This window comes from Microcaecilia unicolor, chromosome 4, assembly GCF_901765095.1.
Source record: "Microcaecilia unicolor chromosome 4, aMicUni1.1, whole genome shotgun sequence".
NCBI classification, from domain to species: domain Eukaryota; kingdom Metazoa; phylum Chordata; class Amphibia; order Gymnophiona; family Siphonopidae; genus Microcaecilia; species Microcaecilia unicolor.
Window position 1 is genome coordinate 176,667,264 of NC_044034.1, and position 24,813 is coordinate 176,692,076.

Sequence of the window (24,813 nt, forward strand, 5' to 3'; positions counted from 1 at the left end):
ATAGAGCTGCTGATTACAGCCATGATTTTAATTTTATTTATTTTTGTTACATTTGTACCCCGCACTTTCCCACTCATGGCAGGCTCAATGCGGCTTACAAGGAGCAATGGAGGGTTAAGTGACTTGCCCAGAGTCACAAGGAGCTGCCTGTGCCTGAAGTGGGAATTGAACTCAGTTCCTCAGAACCAAAGTCCACCACCCTAACCACTAGGCCACTCCTCCACTCCAATGTGGCACTAATTTGCATACTCATTGATTATAGTATGCTGCAGTATTTTAGAACTAATTTTGCAGTAGAGAGCAGGCTGTACTGTGAGGCTTTCTGCCTGGGCCCATCACTGTGGTAATCCTTGTCAGTTCCTTAAGGATATGGGAAAGTGGTTTATATAAATTCTTAAACTGAACTATATAAACATGATCCTAAAACCCTGACTGGCTAGATATGTTCATAAGAGGAGTTGAGAAGTCCTGTCTTAGCGTCTAATGTAAAACCATTTTGTAACCCTGCTGTGAACTTCTTAACTCCCTCCATCTCCTTCCAGAGGTAAGGTCTCCAGCACTAGACACAGTGCTCCAGGTGAGGTATCCCTGACAACTTGGACCAGAGCATAATCACCTTTTTTTTTCCTACTAGTTATAGTCCTCCTTATGCACTCTTGTAGCCCTCAGGCACTGGCCACTACTCTATTATCCTGGCTACAGAGACATAACCAGCCAGTTCTGTACCTGATTTAAATTCAATACATTTAAACAAGCTTGTACCCCCTTTCTTTGCACATCCCCCCCGCAATAGCTATACTCCATGTAGGAGCATCACCTTAGTCACAAGCTGGCCTGATTAATATTCTAACCCTGCATCAGAACATAGGCACCATGACCTGGCACATCTCTCATGTCTACACAGCAGCAAGGTACATGCATTCTCAAAAACAAATCGTATGGGGAAATGCTTTAAAATTTAAGACCAGCTTGGTCTTCCCCGACAATGCAGAGCTTTGGTAACATGAAAATTAACAGCAGCTGCTGCAGCCACCTTTCCCTTCCATATCACGTTTGTGAGGAAATGGATGAACCCTTGTGTATTCCAGAATTTGCACTTCAGATTGGGCGACGGTAGATACATATGGAAATTGACAGCCCTTTTAAGGAGAGCAGCCAAAGTGTTATATTAAGAAATTCTTGTGCAAGGAAAGGCAGCGAGGATATTCAAATAATCCAAATTGCTCCCTTTGCACACCAGCTCAAGTGTATATTATCGCCAGGGGGTTTCCCCCACCCCCTACTGTGCCTTGGAGGTGTCAGAATGATAACATGCAGAAGGCTCTTTAGTACAGAATGCCAGAAATTTAAGATTCCAATAGGAAAAAAAAGAGGAACTTGAAAACATATTTTTGGATGATGTATTTTAAAGAATTTAAAATCAGTAAATAATAAAATGAATTGTAGTGCCACTCTGGATACTTCCCAGCAATTTGTAAAATGGTTTGAGGCAACTAATAAACAAAACTGCCAAGTGGCCTGTTTGTGGGATAAGAGGTTGGGCTCTGCCTGATGTCTGCATTTAAATCACAGTGCATATGGGGGTTTGCTGTCCTTGCTTCCCCTGTTTGAACTCAACACTCCAAACAGGGACAGACTGACCATAGGAACAATAGGGCCGTGCCCGAGGGCCCAATTTCCCCTAGCTTCCATCTAGTTTAATCACTTTTGATAGGTTAGGAGCCCCTGACCCTTATTGTCCAGGGGTCCAGATCACTGTCTGTCCACCCCTGACTCCAAATACAACTGTACTGAGGGAGAATTCAAAAAGCCAGGAGTGAGTCTAGCCTAGCCTAAAATCTGGTTTGAAATCTGTTCAAAGTAAAGATATTGTATCTAATTCCACAATGAGTTGCCCACTTTGGTGGGTTTCTTGATCTAAATTTAGTAGGTTTACTGTTTCTTGTTGAAGGTTTAGAAATGTCTTAGGCTTAGCCTAAATGATTTGACAAACTTTGGGGAAATCACAAATTTCGGGACCCATGGAAAGCAAGGTCCTGTTTCAAAACTAATTGAGTCAGTTTTCTATCAGGCTTAAGGAAAATATATCATACTTATCACTCACATTGCCCAGCCAGACTTTGTTATTATTATTATTATTAGCATTTGTATAGCGCTACCAGACGCATGCAGCGCTGAACATCTGACACAAAGAGACAGTCCCTGCTCAAAAGAGCTTACAATCTAAATAATACAGGCAGACAAGACAGATACGGGTGATGAAGAGTAATGGGTGAGAAGGAAGGAAGGGACAAGAGGAGGGCAATTGAGTAGTAGCTAGGAGCTAAAAGCAGCAGTGAAAAGGTGGGTTTTCAGCATAGATTTGAAAACAGGTAGAGATGGAGCTAAACGTATAGGTTCAGGAAGTCTATTCCAGTCATAAGGTGCCGTGAGAGAAAAGGAACAAAGCCTGGAGTTAGCAGTGGAGGAGAAGGGGGACAATAAGAGAGATTTGTCCAGTGAGTGGAGTTCACGGGGAGGAATGTAGAGAGAGATAAGAGTGGAGAGGTAATGGGGGGCTGCAGAGTGGATGCATTTAAAGGTCAGTAAGAGAAGTTTAAACTGTATGCGGAAGCGGACAGGGAGCCAGTGAAGTGATTTGAGGAGTGGGCTAGTGTGGGTAAAACGATTCTGACAGAAAATAAGTCATGCCACAGAATTTTGGACAGACTGAAGAGGAGAGAGATGGCTGAGCGGAAGACCAGTGAGAAGTAAATTGCAATAGTCCAAGCGAGAGGCGACAAGGGTGTGGCTAAGGGTTCTGGTAGTGTATTCAGAAAGGAAGGGCCGAATTTTGTTGTAGATAAAGAAACTACAGGTTTTGGCGACCTGTTGAATATGTGCAGAGAAGGAGAGAGAGGAATCAAAGATGACTCCAAGGTTACGAGCCAAGGAGACAGGGAGGATGTGAGAGCCATTAACAGAGATAGAGAAAGGGGGAAGAGGGGAGGTGGGTTTAGGAGGGGAAATGAGAAGTTTTGTTTTGGTCATGTTTAGCTTTAGATGATGTTGAGACATCCAATCAGCAATGTCGGACAAGCAGGCTGAAATTTTGTCCTGGATAGGGGTTGAGATTTCAGGGGTGGAGATGTAGATCTGAGAGTCATCAGCGTAAAGATGGTATTGAAAGCCATGGGATGAAATTAGGGTACCAAGGGAAGAGGTATAGATGGAGAAAGGGAGGGGTCCAAGGACAGAACCCTGAGGCACACCAACTAAGAGCGGGATGGAGGTTGAAGAGGATCCACCAGAATGAACACTGAAAGAACGAAGTGAGAGGTAAGAGGAGAACCAGGAAAGAACAGGGCCCTGGAATCCAAGCGAGGACAGCAAATTCAGGAGTATAGTGTGGTCAACAGTGTCGAAAGCAGCAGATAGGTCAAGAAGGATAAGGATGGAATAGAGACCTCTGGATTTATCCAGAAGCAGGTCATTAGAGACTTTGGTAAGTGCAGTTTCAGTAGAGTGAAGAGGACGAAAACCAGATTGAAGTGGGTCAAGAATGGGTTGTGAAGAAAGAAAGTCAAGACAACGGCGGTGAACGACCCGTTCAAGTAATCTGGAGAGGAAAGGGAGAAGGGATTGGAGGGACAGGTAGGGTCAAGTGAGGGTTTTTTAAGGAGTGGTACATTTAGAGGAGGAAAGAAGAAGGGCAGTTTGCTCAGTAGAAACTTCTGAGAAGGAGGAAAAAAGAAGGAGAAAAAGGAGAGTAGGGGGTGAGGACTAAGGGAGAGAGAGGTGGGGAGGGTTTGGATGAAAATTCAAGGTTGATTTTACAGATTTTATCATGGAAGTGGGTCAGCTAGGGTCTGAGGAGAAAGAGATGGAGGAATTGGGGGCGAAGGTACCTTGAGAAGAGAGTTCAGTGTGGCGAAGAGAAGTCGAGGGTTGGAGCCAAGGGAATTTGTCAATTGGGTGAAGTAATCCTGTTTGGCAAGTGAAAGGGCAGACTGGAAGGAGTTAAGCATGAATTTGAAATGAATGAAGTCGGCAAGGGTGCGGGATTTAAGCCAAGAACGTTCAGTAGAGCGGGCACAGGAACGAAAGTAGCGGATTTTAGAGGTCAGCCAAGGCTGGGGTTTGGTACACCTAGTAGGACGGGGCCTGAGAGGGGCAAGAGTGTCCAGTGCAGAGGAAAGAATAGTATCACAGGAGGAAACAGCTTCATTGACAGGCTTAGATGGAGTGGTGCTAGAGAAAAGGTTAGAGACACAAGAGGATAGGGTAAGGGGGTCAATAGCCTGAAGATTCATAGATGTGGGGGTTGAGATTGGGTGGGACTGGGGAGGAGGGTGCTTAAGTGTAAAGGTTAATAGGTGATGGTCAGAAAGGGGGAGATATGAGGAACAGAAGCTGGAGGGAAAGCAGTTAGAGGAGAGGATAAGGTCGAGACAGTGACCATTTTGGTGAGTGGGTGCAGCAGAACACAACTGAAGATTGAATGAGGATGTTAAGGCAAGGAATTGGGAGGCATAAGAATCAGAGGGATCATCGGCGTGGATGTTGAAGTCACCAAGGATGATGGAGGGGGATGTAGGTTCATAAAAGAAAGAAAGCCAGGCATCAAAGTCAGTGAGAAAGGATGAAAGAGATTTGTCAGGGGGTCGATAAGTGACTGCTAGTCGGAGAGGCAGAGGAGTAAAAAGGTGGATGGAATGGACTTCAAAGGACAAAAGCAGTGAGATTGGGGTGGAAGAAGAGGTTGTAATTTGCAGGAGGGAGAGAGCAGCAATCCAACGCCACCGCCGCAGCCGGCAGGGCGAGGGGTATGAGAAAAGAGATAGCCACCATGGCAAAGGGCCGCGACAGAAGTAGAATCATCAGGGGAGAGCCAAGTTTCAGTTACGGCAAGAAGATGGAGGGAACGAGAAATGAAGAGGTCATGAATGTAGGGAAGTTTATTGCAGATGGAGAGGGCATTCCATAGGGCGCAAGAGAAGGGTAAGGAGGAAGGGGGAAGAAGAGGAATAGAGATGAGATTAGAGACGTCACGATGTGGCCTACATAAGTAGGAAGAAGGCAGGAGAGGAGGACCAGGATTGGGATTAATGTCACCAGCTGAGAGTAAGAGAAGGAGTAAAAGAGAGCGGAGGAGAGTGGGAGAGGTATGGTCACGAAGGTGTCGAAGGCGAGAGGAACTTAAGTAAATGGGGAAGGCACAATGGAGGGAAGAAAGAGATGAAGATGAAAGACAGAGAAGGAGGAAGGGGGTAAAAGAGAAGGTGAGGTGATGAAATCAAAGGATGGGCAGTGGTAAGGGGTGAGGGAAAAGATTGGGAAGGGACATAGCTAGGAAGAAGATGTGTATAGGGGCCATAAATAAAGCATGAGGTACTTTCAGGTGCTAGGCAGGAAAAGCAATTGAATTTTCAGGTGATAAGTAGAAACAGCAATTGAAACATCAATAACTGAAGGCAGGCAGGAACAAATGATGAAGCTGGAACAGGCGATGTAGGTAGAGACTGTTGATGCAGGCTGGGGTCAAGGATGCAGACAGGAACAGACGATGCAGGTAGAGACTGTTGATGCAGGCTGGGGTCGAGGATGTAGGCAGGAACAATGATGAAAGCTGGAACAGGCGATGCAGGCAGGGGGTGCAGGTAGAGACTGATGATGGAGGCTGGGGTTGAGGATGCAGGCAGGAACAGACGATGCAGGTAGAGACTGTTGATGCAGGCTGGGGTCAAGGACGCAGGCAGGAACAAATGATGAAAGATGGAACAGGCGATGCAGGTAGAGACTGTTGATGCAGGCTGGGGTTGAGGACGCAGGCAGGAACAAATGATGCAGGTAGAGACTGACGACGCAGGCTGGGGTCGAGGATGCAGGCAGGAACAAATGATGGAAGCTGGAACAGGCGATGCAGGTAGAGACTGTTGATGCAGGCTGGGGTCGAGGATGCAGGCAGGAACAAAAAGCTGGAACAGGTGATGCAGACAGGGGCAGGCAGGGGGTGCAGGTAGAACTGATAATGGAGGCTGGGGTTGAGGATGGAGGCAGGAACAAGTGATGAAAGCTGGAACAGGTGATGCAGGTAGAGACTGATGACGCAGGCTGGGGTCGAGGATGCAGGCAAGAACAAATGATGGAAGGGTGCAGGTGGGATCGGTGTCTGACCCCAGGGCTGCAGCAACGAGGCATAGGAAAAACCATGGTTGGACTGACGGCCGGCCTCTGTGTTGTCAGGTCGCTGGAGCACCTCGAACGCAACCTAACTGGTGGCCCCCCACACAATGGCGGTGGTGGTGAGCGTTGCTCAGCTGATTCTCTGCAAGGTAGTCCGTCTGCAAAGGCCGCAAACAGCTGACCCACTGGTCAGCTCTCTTCTGACTAAGCTTCATACTCTCTCCTCTCCTCCCTGCATCCACTAGGCCAGCCAATCCACACAAGCCAGAAGGAGAATGCATGTACCCTACTGGCAGAAGTCATCACAAGCCTAGTGTAGCATTTCACTGTCTATATGCAACAAACATAGAACACCATAAAACGCATTAACACAAAACAAATAAGATGGAAGCATTAGAATATATAGCACTAAATGAAAAGATTGATATTAATAGGCATCTCTAGACTTGGTGAAAGGAAGATAACCAACAGTATGCTGTCATACCAGGGTACAAATTATATCATAGTGATAGGGTGGATCAAACTGGAGGAGGGGTAGTGTTATATGTTAAAGAAGGTCTTGAATTAAATAGAATAAGAATGCTGCAGGACACAAAATACATTTTTTAATCCTTGTGGATAGAAATTCCATTTGTAAAAGGGGAAATCCAAAGACATCTACTGAAACCTCTGGTCAGCAGCTAAGCAATCAAGAATAAGAATAAACCGTAGAATTCAAAAACATAGAACACAAGACCTCGGCTTTTATTCACCCTTTATCTATAAGTCTGGGACCTAAAATTCAGTGAACTGATAACATCTTTGGTCTTGTGTACAAGATAAATCCTGTAATTGTGAAGGAAAAAGGTCCTTAATATGAAAGCGAAATGGACAATAATTGTACCAGTATAGTGGGCTCACAATCTAAGTTTCTTTCTTGTGCCTAAGGCAATGGAGGGTTTAGGTGACTTACCCAGAGTTATATTGAGTTGCATTTGGAATCAAACCCAATTCACCTGACTCTCAGCCCATTCCAATAACCATTAGTTATACCTATAGCTTTCATGGGTGAGTCAGGTTGGTCCTTAGTCTGCAGTGCTCATAGGGATCAAGCAGGTTTAATCAGACTGGGAGTTTCTGATACAAGTAGACTCATGCCCACTACTCAGAATAACTATTGGACACCTAGGTCAGATCTGACTTACAAGAAAACTATTAAGTATTCCTCCAGTTCAGGAGCTACCCTTATAAAACAGAGAGATATTTCAGGTTGTAAACAATCATGTAGAAGATATTTAAATATCACAAGCATTAAAAGAGTTTGTATAGCAATAATACTAATTATAAGCAATTAATTTTATCCCATCTGCAAGCAGTTTGTGGGGGGTCAGGCTACTGCTCAGTGTCTAATACCCAGCATGAGTTTGTTCTAATAAATTTAAGATGTAGCAGGAAACATACAGGACTGTTTAACATATAAGGCTTTTCATTCTTTTTGTAATGTGAGCTTGATGTATATAGTATAATATAGTATCTCCATGAAAAATGCATCGAAACTGAACAAAAGTTTAATATAGAACACTGCCACCTAGTGGCCTTATCGTAGATTGCAATCTCTAATAGGTTTTATTTCTGGCAGTTTAACTTCTGACAAAGATCAACGATATTTGTATTCTTGAAATTCTACATGGATTGGTGTGGAGAGAAGGTTCAGCTTGACAGCTGGTTGCCACAGTGGGCGCTTTACTTCTTTGATATTTAATTTGGAATAGCTCTGGTTTACTATATCCAGCAGCTTAGGGTTATCACCCATGTGCCTACCTGGGTCAAATAGGTCAGACAAACTTCAGTTGTTTAATGAATCCAAATCATTGTTCAAACTATCCTAGCAGGAGTAGAGTTAGAAGCAGTAGGACATCATACACAGTCTCTTCAGGATTTTCAGGAGGCAGGGGGAAATAAGGTTTCGCTGTCTAAATTTCAAACATGCATAACGGAATTGAATAAAAAATTATTTTAAGTGGAAGAAAAAAAATTAGAACTCAGTTCTGAACTTTGCTTAAGGGTCACTGTGGGATGATTTCTAGACAGGAAAATACTTGGCTTCAGGGCAGGACAGCTGTGAGGGAGTATTCTATTTTTTAGAATACAATTTGTGCAAGAAGGAATGTTTCATGTCCCAGTCCATTTTGATGAAAATACTTTCTGGATGTGGTTCAAGCAGGCTGGTTATGGCTAGTTATAGCTGGTTGTGTGTTGTTGTTTTTTTGTTTGTTTTTTTTTCATGCTTAGCTAAATCTATATATACTTCAGCTTTTTACTGATCTATACAGCTGAGGCACTGAGACATAATTTTTTTTTTTGTTTTGTTATTATTTTGCAGGGAGAGGGAGGAGAAGCAGATGGAGAATTAGGCTGCTGGTGAATAAAAGGAGGAATGAATATTTTGGACATTATCCGCCGCACTCACTGGTTTGCTGCCAGCTTACAACCAACCTGCAATGGGAAAATTTTTAAAACCTTTGAGATTTGACAGTTAGCCATTGCAAGGCCTATGATATCAAGGAAGAATTGATGTTGTACAGTAGCAACACTTTTTCTGTGTTCTGTTTTTGGATTTAAATTTATGGTGCAAAGAGATTTGATTTAAGCTACTGTAATTCCCTATTAGGTTGGGATTACTAAGAGTACTTCCCTGTAGAGAGTCACTGGGAGAGTGACTGGGAGGTCCCCGGGTGGGAGGAAGCTCAGCCCAAGGGGAGTAGCTTTGGAATAAACTGTAAAGAGAAAGTGCACTGAAAGGAAGAGTGATGGAGTTAGATATTAATAAATGAGAGTTATTTGCCCTTTAGAGGGGGGGGGGGGGGCTGAGAGATGTTGTTTTTGTTTTTTTTTGTTGGTTGGTTGGTTGGTTGCTATGGGTCTTTGGTTGCCTGCAAGCCCCTGCCAAGTGACCCAAAGGAGGAGAAGGGCCAGGGGGACCCCATGGAAAAGAAGTGAATCCATTGGCTTAATACAAGGAGAGTTGCTGCTAAAACAAACAGTAACTGTGAAGGAAGGCAGTGGAGACCCAGCTCAGGAGTGTGTGATAGGAGCCAAGGAGAGCCCATCACATAGCCAGGGTGAGCCAACACAAGTGTCACCCCATGTGGAGGTCAGATCAGGAGGTCTGAACCTGAAACAGAGAGGAGCACAGACTATTTGGGAAACCATCTTTGGGGATAGGCATGGACTAGAGCTGTACAAAGTGTAAATAGCCCTGTCTGAGGTGCCTTTTAAGATATATCCTAGGGAAATACCAATGGAAGATTTATTTAAAGATTGCACTACTTGATGAAGAGTTCATACAGTTGGACGTTCCTGTGGTTTGAAGTTAAAGAACAAACTGAATTTTAAGCTTCTACCTGCAGAGTGGTCATTTGAACTAACAGTTGTACAGCTGTCTCCCCACAGGCAGGCATTTTAAATGCCAGCCTTGTTTCCCACAGAGATTTGGACCTTAATTTTTGAGTTCCTGGGGGAGAAGAGAGTCATCCCACCCGCTAACACTTCTTTCCCAGGTGGAGGCACCATGCGGCAAGTGAGTGATTGAGTCTGACCTTTGCTGGGGCTCCAACCCACTCAAACTCTGGACCCAGAAATGTGCTCAATTCCAGTAACATTTTAGAAAAGGATCTGCCAACTCAGTCATTTCTAAAATTGCAGGAGTATTTGTGTATTTCTGGTATGTGCAGCAGGAGCAGCCATTTTCACAAATACACACATTGAAAAAAAAAAGTGAACAGCAGGGACCGACTACTTCCATGCGGTGGTATCAGCACTAACATCTGAAAGTGGCAACTTTACAACCTCCATGTGTTAAGTGCTGACACTTCCATATGTAGCTTCCCCATTTTACAAACCTAGACATGTAAGAGCCACCAATTAAATAGAGAGAGACCACAATTTAAGAAAAAAAAGGAGGGAGGAAGACCAAACAGTCGGCATGGTTAAAACGTGAGGTGAAGGAAGCTATTAGAGCTAAAAGAAAATCCTTCAGAAAATGGAAGAAGAAACCAACTGAAAGTAATAAGAAACAGCATAAGGAATGTCAAGTCAAAAGCAAAGTACTGATAAGGAAGGCAAAGATGGACTTTGAAAAAAAGATTGCATTGAAGACAAAAACACATAGTAACATTTTTTTGATGTATATTAAAAACAAGAAGCCAGCAAAAGAATTGGTTGGACCGCTGGATGACCGAGGGGTAAAAGGAGCAATCAGGGAAGACAAAACCATAGCAGAGAGATTAAATGAATACTTTGCTTCGGTCTTCACCAAGGAAGATTTGGGATAGATACTGGTGCCAGAAATGGTATTCAAAGCTCATGAGTCAAAGAAACTGAATGAAATCTCTATAAACCTGGAGGATATAATGGCTCAATTTGACAAATTGAAGAGTAGCAAATTGCCAGGACCGGATGGTATTCATCCCAGAATACTGATAGAACTGAAAAATGAACTTACGGAACTATTGTTAGTAATATATAATTTATTTTTAAAATCAAGAGTGGTACTGGAAGATTGGAGGGTGGCCAATGTAACACCGATTTTTTTTAAAAAGGATCCAGAGGAGATCCAGAAAATTATAGACCGGTGAGCCTGACGTCAGTGTCGGGCAAAATGGTAGAGACTATTATAAAGAACAAAATTACAGAGCATATTCAAAAGCATGGATTAATGAGAGAAAGCCAACATGTCTTTGAAGGGGTGAGCCAACATGTGGATAAAGGTGAGCCGGTTGATATTGTGTATCTGGATTTTCAAAAGGCGTTTGACAAAGTACCTCATGAAAGACCCCAGAGGAAATTGGAGAGTCATGGGATAGGAGGTAGTGTCCTATTGTGGATTAAAAACTGGTTAAAAGATAGAAAACAGAGAGTAGGGTTAAATGGTCAGTATTCTCAATGGAGAAGGGTAGTTAGTGGGGTTCCCCAGGGGTCTGTGCTGGGACTGCTGCTTTTTAACATATTTATAAATGACCTAGAGATGGGAGTAACTAGTGAGTTAATTAAATTTGCTGACAACATAAAGTTATTCAAAGTTGTTAAATCGCAAGAGGATTGTGAAAAATTGCAAGAGGACCTTACAAGACTGGGAGACTGGGCGTCTAAATGGCAGATGATGTTTAATGTGAGCAACTGCAAAGTGATGCATGTGGGAAAGAAGAACCTGAATTATAGCAATGCAATGCAAGGTTCCACGTTAGGAGTCACCAACCAAGAAAGGGATCTAGGTGTCGTCGTTGATGATATGTTGAAACCTTCTGCTCAGTGTGCTGCAGCGGCTAAGAAAGCAAATAGAATGTTAGGTATTATTAGGAAAGGAATGGAAAACAAAAATGAGAACGTTATAATGCCTTTGTATCGCTCCATGGTGCGACCCCACCTCAAATATTGTGTTCAATTCTGGTCACCACATCTCAAAAAATATATAGTGGAATTAGAAAAGGTGCAGAGTAGGGCAACAGGTATACAGGTAGCACATCTACATTACCACATACTAATTAGTGCAGGATTACCTCATGACCCATTACTACCACCTATTTGTAGGAGATAAACACTCATGCAGTAATACACAGAATCATCTATATTACTGTGGTAAAAATGGCCTTAGTGTGTGGGAAAACCCCGCTTAAGGGCATGTGATAAGGTCACTTTTTACCACAGCTTAGTAAAAGGACCCTTTGTTTACAGTCAGCTGTTCAGGATATACAAGGTTATTTAAACCAGGACCTCCCAAACTTGTCCCAGCCAGTTGAGTTTCAGAATATCCACAGCGTACATGGATTGGAGACCCATAATATGCCTATTTATTCATATATATTCATTATGGATATCCTAAAATCCATATGAATGTGGAGTGGGCAGGAGTGCTTTGGGACATCCCAACTCAATGAGAACATGTCCTGTAGCTCGAAGGTATTCGGGGAGGGGGGGAGCTGCACTGCCAAAGGGAATGCACTTGATCCCAGGACAGAGGAAAGAAGGGAGTCTCTGCGAGTCAAAAAAAAAAAAAAGTAGCATCTAGGAATCATCATTGCTGATCATTTGGATTTACCTCATGCTTTTTCAGTAGTTCAAATGAGTTACATTCAGGTACAGTAGGCATCTCAGAAGGTACAACCTTCCAATTACTGTACTTCAGTAGCACATACAATATTCTACTGTTACTGTACAGTACAGTGCATGCATATACAGAAAGATGAACCTGAATGAGTGTTTAGAAATACTGTACACACATTCTTACACTTGAACAAAAGTAATTTTCTCCAATTTGTTCTAAAAGTATTACTATGTTAACTTCATAGTATGTTCCCTAGTTTTTGTACTGTTCCAATCTATTCCCATTTACCTGTTCTACTCCATTCAGAATTTTATAGACTTCTATCATTAGCTCCCCTCATCTTTCTCTTCTCCAAGCTGAAGAGCCCTCACCTTTCTAGCCTTTTCTCATATGCGAGTCATTCCATGCAGTGGCACTCATTTTCTGTTTTAATCAAGGAGCAGGGGGAAAGGGAGACTGCACCTTCCCTTCTCAAACCAGGCTTATTCATCTAAAAAGGACAAAGCAAATTAAGTGGAGGTAATAATATTATACACACTACACACTACTTCAGAAATCATTAGAGCCAAAAAACAATCCTTCAGAAAGTGGAGAAGAGAACCAACTGAAAGTAACAGGATAGATCATAAGGAATGCCAAGCCAAATGCAAAGCGGAGATAAGGAGGGCAAAAAAGGACTTTGAGAAGAAATTAGCGTTGGAAGCAAAAATACATAGTAAAAACTTTTTTAGATACATTAAAAGCAGGAAACCGGCCAAAGAGTCGGTTGGGCCGCTGGACGAAAATGGTGTTAAAGGGGCGATCAAGGAGGACAAAGCCGTAGCGGAGAAATTAAACGAATTCTTTGCTTCGGTCTTCACCGAGGAGGATTTGGGGGGGACACCGGTGCCGGAAAGAATATTTGAAGCGGGGGAATCGGAGAAACTAAACAAATTCTCTGTAACCTTGGAGGATGTAATGGGTCAGTTCAGCAAGCTGAAGAGTAGTAAATCACCGGGACCTGATGGTATTCATCCCAGAGTATTAATAGAACTAAAAAATGAACTTGCGGAGCTACTGTTAGAAATATGCAATCTGTCCCTAAAATCGAGTGTAGTACCGGAAGACTGGAGGGTAGCCAATGTTACTCCGATTTTTAAGAAGGGTTCCAGAGGAGATCCGGGAAATTATAGACCGGTGAGTCTGACGTCGGTGCCGGGCAAGATGGTGGAGGCTATTATTAAGAATAAAATTGCAGAGCATATACAAAAACATGGACTGATGAGACAAAGTCAGCACGGATTTAGTGAAGGGAAGTCTTGCCTCACCAATCTAATGCATTTTTTTGAGGGGGTAAGCAAACATGTGGACAATGGGGAGCCGGTTGATATTGTATATCTGGATTTTCAGAAGGCGTTTGACAAAGTGCCGCACGAAAGACTCCTGAAGAAATTGCAGAGTCATGGAATCGGAGGTAGGGTATTATTATGGATTAAGAACTGGTTGAAAGATAGGAAACAGAGAGTAGGATTGCGTGGCCAGTATTCTCAGTGGAGGAGGGTAGTTAGTGGGGTCCCGCAGGGGTCTGTGCTGGGTCCGTTGCTTTTTAATGTATTTATAAATGACCTAGAGATGGGAATAACTAGTGAGGTAATTAAATTCGCCGATGACACAAAATTATTCAGGGTCGTCAAGTCGCAGGAGGAATGTGAACGATTACAGGAGGACCTTGCGAGACTGGGAGAATGGGCGTGCAAGTGGCAGATGAAGTTCAATGTTGACAAGTGCAAAGTGATGCATGTGGGTAAGAGGAACCCGAATTATAGCTACGTCTTGCAAGGTTCCGCGTTAGGAGTTACGGATCAAGAAAGGGATCTGGGTGTCGTCGTCGATGATACGCTGAAACCTTCTGCTCAGTGTGCTGCTGCGGCTAGGAAAGCGAATAGAATGTTGGGTGTTATTAAGAAGGGTATGGAGTCCAGGTGTGCGGATGTTATAATGCCGTTGTATCGCTCCATGGTGCGACCGCACCTGGAGTATTGTGTTCAGTACTGGTCTCCGTATCTCAAAAAAGATATAGTAGAATTGGAAAAGGTACAGCGAAGGGCGACGAAAATGATAGTGGGGATGGGACGACTTTCCTATGAAGAGAGGCTGAGAAGGCTAGGGCTTTTCAGCTTGGAGAAGAGACGGCTGAGGGGAGATATGATAGAAGTGTATAAAATAATGAGTGGAATGGATCGGGTGGATGTGAAGCGACTGTTCACGCTATCCAAAAATACTAGGACTAGAGGGCATGAGTTGAAGCTACAGTGTGGTAAATTTAAAACGAATCGGAGAAAATTTTTCTTCACCCAACGTGTAATTAGACTCTGGAATTCATTGCCGGAGAACGTGGTACGGGCGGTTAGCTTGACGGAGTTTAAAAAGGGGTTAGATAGATTCCTAAAGGACAAGTCCATAGACCGCTATTAAATGGACTGGAAAAATTCCTCATTTTTAGGTACAACTTGTCTGGAATGTTTTTACGTTTGGGGAGCGTGCCAGGTGCCCTTGACCTGGATTGGCCACTGTCGGTGACAGGATGCTGGGCTAGATGGACCTTTGGTCTTTCCCAGTATGGCACTACTTATGTACTTATGTACTTATGACCCGAGGGGCATAATCGAACGGCGCCGGCCATCTATATGACCGGCGCCACAAAGAGCAGTCCCAAACTGTATTATCAAAAAAGATGGCCGGCCATCTTTTGTTTCGATAATATGGTTCGGGCCGGCCAAATGTCAGAGATGGCCGGGTTTGAGATGGCCGGCATCGGTTTTCGCCGATAATGGAAACTGATGCCAGCCATCTCAAACCCGGCCAAATCCAAGGCATTTGGTCATGGGAGGGGCCAGCATTTGTAGTGCACTGATCCCCCTGACATGCTAGGACACCAACCGGGCACCCTAGGGGGCACTGCAGTGGACTTCAAAAATTGCCCCCAGGTGCATACCTCCCTTACCTTGTGTGCTGAGCCCCCCCCCCAACCACCCCCAAACCCACCCTCCACAACTCTACATCACTACCATAGCCCTTATGGGTGAAGGGGGGCACCTATATGTGGGTACAGTGGGTTTTGAGGGCTCCCATTTACCACCACAAGTGTAACAGGTAGGGGGGGTGGGCCTAAGTCCACCTGCCTAAAGTGCACTGCACCCACAAAAAACTGCTCCATGGACCTGCATACTGCTGTCAGGGAGCTAGGTATGACATTTCAGGCTGGGATAGAGGTGGGAGGGGGTTGGAGACCACTGCGGGAGTAAGGGGAGGTCATCCCCGATTCCCTCCAGTGGTCATTTGGTCAGTTGGGGCACCTTTTTGAAGCTTGGTCCTTAAAAAAAAGGACCAAGTGAAGCCGGCGAAATGCTCGTCAAGGCCGGCTTTCTTTTTTCCATTATCAGGCGAAGCCAGCCGTCTCGTACCACGCCCCTGTCCCGCCCCATCCCACCCACTTGATGTTTGGCCGGCTCCGCGACAGAAATCAGTTGGTGCCAACCAAAATCGGCTTTCGATTATACTGATTTGGCCGGGTTCAGGAGATCGCCAGCCATCTCCTGATTTGTGTCGGAAGATGGCTGGCGATCTCCTTCAAAAATAAGCTGGTTAGTCAACTTGAGAGTAGAACACCAAGATTAGATCCCATCCACTTAGGTTTACAGGGTTCTCCCCAATACCATTAGTGGGTTGTTCTTCCTTGACATCCATAGTCTTATCTGCATTTAACAAGTCTGAAATGAAAAGGTCCATCTGACATAGCCTCAAGAGAGAAATAGCACCCTTGACATTGACCAAAAGTTGAATGTTATTGGCAAAGATAACCATCAACCTCAGAACTGTTATGAAAGTTCACTTTTTTCAAGTTTACCTCATTCATTGTATTTATGTTTAGATTTGGTCATTTTACTATTGATATGCTGTTAACAAAATTGTAAGTTTTATGTTAAACTGTACGTGCTGTACACCGCTTTGAGTGAATCTCTTCATAAAGGTAGTTAATAAATCCCAATAAATACATAAAATAATCGTACCAAGCAAACAGAAAATAAATGTGGAGGATAGTAATAAGCCCTAAGGATCTTCACATCTGTACATCGGAGTATTACCTTTCCCAATAGACACACTGTAGTCTCTTTTCTATAAATTTATTTATTTTATTTATTTATTTATTGCATTTGTATCCCACATTTTCCCACCTTTTTGCGGGCTCAGTGTGGCTTACAATATGATATGAATGATGGAAGTACAATTTGTTACAACTTGGTTATGGATTACATTGTGAAGAGTTATGCGAGACAATCAAAGTATTGTTGCAGAATATAACAATGGATCAAAGCTTTGAAACATTGGAAGGAGACAGCGGGAAGCTAGAAGGGCATTATGTGTGGTATACATATATCTGTGGATAAAGGTATGAGTGAGGTTAGATTACGGGGGTGAGAGTTCAGAAATGGATGTATTGATGCATTAGTGAACAGTGAGTGTGGACTTTATGTGTTTTGGTTCTTTCCGTAAATTTTATCAAAAAGATGGGTTTTTAATAGTTTGCGGAAGGAGGCTTGCTCGTAGATCATTCTCAGGTTGCGTGGCAGTGTGTTCCAGAACTGCGTGCTCATGTGAGAAAAGGTTGATGCGTGTAGCATCTTGTATTTTACGCCCTTGCAATTAGGGAAGTGGAGGTTGAGGAAGGTTCGGGATGATCTTCTAGCGTTTCTGGGTGGTAAGTCTATTAACTCAGACAAGTAGGCTGGAGCTTCGCCGTGAATGATTTTGTGGATTAATGTGCATACTTTAAAAGTAATGCGTTCCTTGAGTGCAAGCCAGTGTAGCTTCTCTCGTAAGGGTTTTGCACTTTCATATTTTGGTTTTCCGAAGATGAGTCTGGCTGCTGTGTTCTGGGCTGTTTGAAGTTTCCTCAGTATTTGCTCTTTGCAACCTGCGTACAGTGAGTTGCAGTAATCCAAATGACTGAGTACGAGGGATTGCACTAGGCTACAAAAGACGGATCTTGGGAAGAATGGTCTTATTCTTTTCAGTTTCCACATGCAGTAGAACATCTTTTTGGTTGTATTGTTTGCATGAGTTTCGAGTGTTAAGTGGCGGTCGATAGTGACTCCAAGGAATTTTAGCGTTTCTGAGATTGGAAGGTTTAGTTTTGGTGTGTTTATAGTGGTAAATTCATTCGTGTTGTATTGGGAGGTGAGTATCTTGACATGTCGACGTTACCAGTAGCTATTATTTGTTTAAATTTAGTCATAAGGGTGACTAATACCGTTTCTGTGCTGTGATTTGATCGGAATCCTGATTGGGCATCATGCAGTATTGAGTGTTTGTTTAGATAGTTTGTGAGTTGTTTCGTTACCATTCCTTCAGTTATTTTGGTTATTAGTGGTATGGATGCTACTGGCCTGTAGTTGGTTATTTCGCTCATGCTTTTCTTTGTATCTTTAGGAATTGGAGTGAGTAATATTTTTCCTTTTTTTCTTTTGGGAAGAGTCCATTTTGTAGCATGAAGTTTACTTGGTTCGTTAGGTCTACTATGAATTGTTGAGGAGCAGAGTTCATGAGGTTATTTGGGCAAATGTCTAGTTTGCAGTGGGATTTGGCATATCTTTTAAGTGTTTTAGAGATGAGGTCTTCTGATAGTAATTCAAATTCGGTCCAGGTTCTGTCTGCTGGATATGTTCCTTCTTCTGGATCTAGACAATCTAGAATTGTGGCGTATTCAATAGGGCTAGTGGGTATTTTGAGTCGTAATTGTATGATTTTTTCCTTGAAGTAAAGTTAACCATTTTAAGACCCATTCACTAATATCTCAGCCATTGAATATTTTCTTTCTTTGACACCCTGACCCTTCCATCTACTCCATTCATCACAGCAATGGTCCTCAACCAAGGGCCACAGATAACACCCAACACTTATGTGTCCCGAGTCCAATCATTAGGCGTCAATTTCATGCAATGTCTAGAACTACAGGACTCATCATGGATCCTTTGACTGCTTCCTCCACCATGTTCCTGTCTCTATTCAGCTGAAGGAGCAGAAGCCAAGCTCAAGAATTGATGCCAGGCCTCCTATATGACAGCATACAATACAACTCAACAGTTTCCCACGTGAAACTTACTAAGTATCCTGTTTTAATACTTTTAAGGAAAAGAAGAAGAAAGTTCCAAGTTTTTCTAATGGTGTTTCAAGAGTGTCACTCATTGAAATATCAGAGGAAGTAGGATGCCAATGGAGACAGACTAATTTTTCCTCATTTCCTATATTTCTGTTTGGTTTTCTTCTCTCTGTTCTTCCTTCAGCCTTTTCTCATTCTCTCTTTCTTCATTTCTTCCAGCCTCTACCTAGCCTCTATCTAGCTGCAGTGGCAGCCTCTATCTTCACTGCCAGCCTGGCCCAGTTTTATTCCACTTAGCAACCTTGCAAGCAGAATTCAAGGGTTGGACCAAGAGCTAAGCAGGTTTTTCAAATACTAGACAAATGCATGAAGATTAGAAAGAAGGGTGCTAAACAACACTGGGGCATACCGAAGCACTTAGAAAGGCTACAAAAGCTAGATAAAATGTGAGATTTTACACTGAATTCAAGACAAAGTCATTAGGATCATCTGGGAGGAAAAAAAAAGATTGGAAGAAAAGTATCCCTGAACTTTCCTTTCAACTTCACTCAGCAAAAGCTAACATTAGAAATTTAATTGGCGTTGTTCCATGCTGAATGCTGCTTCTCTTCAGAAGGAGTTTATCGTCTGCGGAGAACTGACTCATCTGAATTTTCAGAATGTCCTGTTCATTCCGGGATAGACACATGTTTGTCCAGAGGGCAAACGTACAAGCTGGAATTACGACTTTGTCAGACTGGGGTAATTTTACTAATTTGTATTTATCTTCATTATAAAGTGTCCTTTGCTAAGGTAATGATATCATTCAGTTCTTCATAAGCCCATTTTTATTTCAATGATTCAGTAAGGCCTAGTATAAAGAACAGAACAGCTGGTTTAGCATCAGGAACTCATATTTATGAACATATCACACCCTCTTTAAAGGGCTTCCAATAACTAAAAGATTATCTCTAATTTTTTTTATGTGCTTAAATATTTAACACCTTACTAATTAAGGGTTTTCATTCAACACTATAATGGCAGTTCTATTACAATGGGCCTAGATTCAGACCCCAAGAATCCTGTAAATGATCAGAACACCAACATGTAAGTGCATTAATGCAATATTCTATTAACTGGGGCCTATTTAAATCAGCTTGTATAATGTTTCAAGTGTGTGGCAGCAGCCAAAAAAGCAAACAGGATGTTAGGAATTATTAGAAGAGGGATACAAAATAAGAACCAAAAATATTATAATGCTTCTGTATCACTCCATGGTGCAACCTCTCCATGAATATTCAGCAATTGCTGTATCTAAAAAAAACATGTAGAGGAATTAGAAAAGGTTCAAAGAACAGCGACCAAAATGATAAAGGGAATGGAACTACTCCCATATGAGGAAAGGCTAAAGAGGTAGGGCTCTTTAGCTTGGAAAAGAGCTGAGGGGGTATATGATTAAGGTCTACAAAATCCTGAGTGGTGTAGAATGGGTAAAAGTGAATCGATTTTTCACTCTTTCAAAAAGTACAAAGACCGGGGACACTCAATGAAATTGAATGCAAATACTTTTTCATTCAAAGAATAATTAAGCTCTGGAACTCATTGCCAGAGGATGTGGTAACAGCGGTTAGCATATCTGGATTTTAAAAAGGTTTGGACAAGTTCCTGGAGGAAAAGTCTATAGTATAAGTGAATTTAGACAAAAAAAGAGCAACAACAGAGCTCCTTTTCCTAGAAAGCTAACAATTCAAAGGGACTCAGACCCTCAGCAAGCACTGTCTGCATAATTAACAAACCATTGATAACTGCTGCCAAAGACACACTGTCTTTTGCTATACTTTAAAACTCTATAAGTCTGCATGCAGTGAACTCTTAACCAAAAAAAAGCAATATTTCTGACTTAAATAAAACGTTTTAAGTGAATTTATAAAAAGAACTACACATCATATTGATGCAATATTTTTAACTGAAGATATCCAAGGATAATTATCAAGTTTTGTGGAGATCTAAAAACAATACTGCATTAACATTGCTCTTAGCTGCATTCCAAGGAGTGCTTAAGGTCAATTGCTCCCCTTGTCTTTTAATTATCTGAACTGCTAAGCTACCCTCCTCTTCTCCTCTCCATCTCCTGCAGAATTCCAAACCTGCAACTTAAATAAAGAGAATTATCTGGATTTGTAACCATGAGAGCTACACTGTGGCCTGTTGCCCGCCCTTAACTCTCCTTTCACAGCTGTATGACTGGCTATTGAAGAATGGCAGCTTGAAAGAGGAACCCAAAAAGTGTTTAAGGTCAATTACTCTTCTCTGTCATACAAATACCTGTCCTGCTCAGCCCTATACTTGTAATCATAATTCAAACAGCAAAGGAAACTGACAATTCTATAACATGAGAGCTACACTGTGGCCTCTCACATGCTCTAAACTTTCCCTTACTGCTGCACAACTGACTATGGAAGAATGATAGCTTGAAAGAGGAACCCTACCTAATATTAACAGCGAGTCATACCATCATTTTGGAGTCTGCCACAACAGCACATCCACACCTCCCCACCTTATAAGTTCCTGAGACACCATGACCTCTCCTCACCATCAGTGGCTTCTACCCTCAGGGAGGACTCTGTTCTGAAGTCTTTTAACAGCACACATTTAGGACTGATAAAGAACGCTAAACCTGACTGATTTAAATTAACTCCTAAAGCTATCACCATGGATTTGCTTACCTTTTGAGCACGTTGGGCAGCAACCTACTAGATAACTTAGTGCCTAATCCTATCCCTGTAATCTACAATCTGTCTAGAAAACACTGTACTAAGAAACACCCTAACTGTAATGTCAGATACCTGCTAGACGATGCCAATATGTACCATCAGAACACTACTATGGTTTCAGACCAGAACCAAATGGCTAACATTCAACGACCTAAAAAAGCTTGTTACCTTTAGAAATTACCCAAACAAGCCTCCCCTTTGGAACACAAGCCTCAACTCACTCCTGTCCCCACCAAGACTCTCTTAACTCTGGGATCCACTGGAATCTTCAGATCTGGACTTTCTGTTTATCTCAGAAACATGGCTCACAGAAACAGATAGTCTGATATTGCCTCATCTATCCACCCGGTTATGGTATTCTTCACACTCCAAGACAGGGTAAAAAAGGCAGCAGACTTGCTCTTATATTTAAGAGTTTTTTCCACGTGTCTTTAGTTAGTTCTGGGGTTTTCCCTGAACTGGAATATATGCTGTGCAAATTCTGCAACGATTCAAAAGAGGCAAATCAAATCATCCTACTCCTCATTTCCCATCCTCAGGGAGCTTGGTCCAAGGTAGAACCTCGACTTGTAGTGATTGTCTCCCAGGAAGATACCCCTACAAAATTGGGACATGGCAGAGGAAGTAAACCTACACTTAGAAAATGATGTGGACACCAATGTCCACAACTTCAAATCATTCCTGAAGGACCACGAACTAACTACATTCTCCGAGGGTGCTACTCATGAAAAAGGCCATACATTAGACTTCATAACTTCCTATCCTAATATCTTGATCAGTTCATTCAAATGGAAGCCAGTACCATGCTCTGACCACTTCCAACTGTATTTCACCATTGATATCTGTATATCAAGCCTAACCAGGCACAAGTCCTCCAAACTCATCTCTACCAGAGGTAAAATCAACGAGGTACTTTCTGGTCTGAGCTAACAGATTCCCTCACTAACTCATCTCCTACACATGGTTCAATCAAATCCCACTGGGATACCAAGATGAAAGCCATACTAGACAAAATTGATCCATTTACCACTAAAAAGGTCAAGACGTCCAGAAATTCACCATGGTTTACAGAAGAACCATCCATCCTAAAAAGGGAATGTCAACGCCTTGAAAAGCAATGAAGAACAAAATTACTACTGATAAATCCAAATGGAAGTCAGCCTGGGTTAATGTAACATCAGGGCACGCTAGGGAGGTAAACTTCCTCGATGAAATAAAGGACAGCTTTATGGAGCAGCTGGTACAGGAGCCAACAAGAGAAGGAAAAAATTCTAGACTTAGTCATTTGTGGAGCACATGATCTGGTACGGGAGGTAGCGGTCTGGGGGCCGCTTGACAACAGTGATCATAACATGATCGCCTTTGAAATTTGCTTTCAAAAAAGTAAGCATAGGAAGTCAAATATAAGGAAGCTATGATACAATAAGAAGAACGGTAAAAAAAAAAAACTTAGAGGAGTGACTGAGAGGGTAAGAAACCTACAACAGGCGTGGATGCTGTTCAAAAACATCGTCCTGGAGGCCCAGGCCAAACATATTCCACGTATCAGAAAAGGAGGACGGAAAACCAAACAACAGCCGGCATGGTTAAAAAGTGAGGTAAAGGAGGCTATTGGAGCTAAAAATGAAACCTTCAGAAAATGGAAGGAACCAAATGAGGAAAATAAGAAGCGGCATAAGGCAGTGGCGTTCCTAGGAGGGCTGACACCCAGGGCGGATCGCCGATGTGCCCCGCCCCCCGGGTGCAGCGCCCCCCCCGGAACAGCGCGACGCCCCCCATGGCAAAAGAACCCCCCCTGGGTGCACACCGCTGGGGGGGGGGGTGCCGCGCACCTGCCGGCTCTTCGTTTTCATGCTCCCTCTGTCCCGGAACAGGAAGTAACCTGTTCCGGGGCAAAGGGAGCATGAAAACGAAGAGCCAACAGGCGCGCGGCAGCCTCCCAGTGGCGTGCACCCGAGGTGGACCGCCCCCCCCCCTTGGTACGCCACTGGCATAAGGAATGTCAAGTCAGATGCAAAGCGCTGATAAGAAAGGCAAAGAGGGATTTTGAAAGAAAGAAGCGATAGAGGCGAAAACTGATAGTAAAATCGAGCGTGGTACCAGAAGACTGGAGGGTGGCCAATGTAACGCCGATTTTTAAAAAAGGTTCCAGAGGAGACCCGGGAAATTATAGACCGGTGAGTCTGACGTCGGTACCGGGCAAAATGGTAGAGACTATAATCAAGAACAAAATTACAGAGCACATTCAAAAGCATGGACTAATGGGACAAAGTCAACATGGATTTAGTGAAGGGAAGTCTTGCCTCACCAATCTGCTGCATTTCTTTGAAGGGGTAAACAAACATGTGGACAAAGGTGAGCCGGTTGATATTGTGTATCTAGATGTTCAGAAGGCGTTTGATAAGATCCCTCATGAAAGACTACAGAGGAAATTAGAGGGACATAGGATCGGAGGTAGTGTCTTACTGTGGATTAAAAACTGGATGAAAGATAGAAAACAGAGAGTAGGATTAAAAGGTCAATATTCGTAATGGAGAAGGGTAGTTAGCGGGGTCCCTCAGGGATCGGTGCTGGGACCTCTGCTTTTTAATATATTCATAAATGACCTAGAGATGGGAGTAACTAGTGAGGTAATCAAATTTGCTGACGACACAAAGTTATTCAAAGTCGTCAAATCGCGGGAAAATTGTGAAAAACTACAAGAGGACCTTATGAGACTGGGAGACTGGGCGTCTAAATGGCAGATGACGTTGAATGTGAACAAGTGCAAAATGATGCATGTGGGAAAGAGGACCCCAAACTATAACTACGTCATGCAAGGTTCAGCGTTGGGAGTCACGGACCGAGAAAGGTATCTAGGTGTCATCGTAGATGATACGTTGAAAACTTCTGCTCAATGTGCTGCTGCGGCTAGGAAAGCAAATAGAATGTTGGGTATCATTAGGAAAGGGATTGAAAACAAAAATAAGGATATTATTCTGCCGTTGTATTGCTCCATGGTGTGACCACACCTCAAGTATTGTGTTCAATTCTGGTCGCCGCACCTCAAAAAAGACATAGTGGAATTGGAAAAGGTGCAGAGAAGGTCGACAAACATGATACAGGGGATGGGATGACATCCCTATCAGGATAGGCTGAAAAGGCTGGGGCTCTTCAGCCTGGAGAAAAGGCGGCTGAGGGGAGATATGATAGAGGTTTATAAGATAATGAGTGGAATGGAACGGGTCGATGTGGAGCATCTGTTTACGCTTTCCAAAAATACTAGGACAAAAGGGCATGCGATGAAGCTGCAGTGTGGTAAATTTAAAACGAATCGGAGGAAATGTTTCTTCATTCAACGAGTAGTTAAACTCTTGAATTCACTGCCGGAGAAGGTGGTTAAGGCGGTTAACTTAGCGGACTTCAAAAAAGGGTTGGATGGCTTCCTGGAGGAAAAAGCCATAGAATGTTATTGAATGGACGAGGGAATACAGTATTTCTAGGATGGGCGGGACAAATTGCTTGTTCTTTTGGCTGCTGTCGGTGACAGGGTGCTGGGCTCGATGGACCCTTGGTCTGTCCCAGCATGGCAATGCTTATGTACTTATGCTACAAAAAGAAGGTAGCTGATTCAAAACGTCAGTACTATAGCAGCTAAAGAGGTCGATGGACCCTTGGTCTGTCCCAGCATGGCA